Source organism: Hyla sarda, chromosome 2, assembly GCF_029499605.1.
Source record: "Hyla sarda isolate aHylSar1 chromosome 2, aHylSar1.hap1, whole genome shotgun sequence".
Classification (NCBI taxonomy): Eukaryota; Metazoa; Chordata; class Amphibia; order Anura; family Hylidae; genus Hyla; species Hyla sarda.
Window position 1 is genome coordinate 350456639 of NC_079190.1, and position 1453 is coordinate 350458091.

The window sequence follows — 1453 nt, forward strand, 5'->3', positions numbered from 1 at the left end:
ATATATATATATATATATATTATATGTGTGTGTGTGTGTGTGTGTATATATATATATATATATATATATATATATATATATATATATATATATATATATATAGTTTGTTTTTGTTTTTTTGTATTATCAACTGGCTCCAGAAAGTTAAACAGATTTGTAAATTACTTCTATTCAAAAAATCTTAATCCTTTCAGTACTTATTAGCTGCTGAAGTTGAGATGTCAGCAGAGAGCACTGTTGTCAGACAGAAGAGAACAACTCAATTTCAGCAGCTGATAATTATTGGAAGGATTAAGATTTTTTTAATAGAAGTAATTTACAAATCTGTTTAACTTATTGGAGCCAGTTGATTATAAATAATAAAAAAAACTTTTTTTTTTCCTGGAATACCCCTTTAATGTAATGTGTATTGCTCTGTTTGTCATACATTTCCAGGACAAATACAAGAGGAATGGAACTATAAGGAGTTCATGTTCCAAAACTGATTGTATAAATTGAATATCTTTTTATGATACAAAGTATTTTGTCAAGGAATTTGGGGGAAATTTATCAAAACCTGTGCAGAGGAAAAGTTGCTGAGTTGCCCATAGCAACCAATCAGATCTCTTCTTTCATTTTGCAGAGGCCTTGTCAAAAATGAAAGAAGTGATCTGATTGGTTGCTATGGGCAACTCAGTAACTTTTCCTCTGGACAGGTTTTGATAAATCTCCCCCTTTATGTTTTTTATTAGGAATCCTCATTGTTTACTTTTCACAGTTAAGTCTACTCCTGCTTGTAAATAATGAATGTTCCTATGTAATGACTGCTAAGAGAGATCTGAATATTCCTAATTAATTAATGCAGATTTGGGTAAAAACAAAATTTAGGTTTAGTTACCCTAAGGTAACCGAAATGACCTTGCCTTCTGATACCTATCCAGTGATGGAGTAGACCAGGTCTACAATGGGTATACATTTTTGGAGTAGTTTGCACTTAGTAGTTTAACCTGTTAGAGCCTTATAACAGAAGCATATATTGTTCTAAACACCATGTTCATCTTACATTCCTCAAATATATCTATATACAACGTAAAGCTACTTTTGACATGCTGACTACACGTGTCAACACTAGGCCTTACCCCCGAGACCCTCTGCAATCGCTAGTTAGAAGCCTAGGGAGTGAGTGGCAGCATGCATATGGATTTGTATACAGATCTTCCAATGCCGCCTCTTGCTTTATAGGCTTATATTTAGTGATTGCAGTGGGTCTCAGAAGTGAGACCCGATGCGATCAAAACTTTTGACATGTGTGAGCAGCACGTCAAAAGGAGTACTTTGCCCCTAGACATCTTATCCCTTATCCAAAGGATAAGGAATTAGATGTCTGATCACGGGGTGTCCGGACGATGGGACACCCCCTCCATTCAGGCCTATTGGAGGGGGTGTGACGGCTGTTATCAAAGCCGGCCGGGGT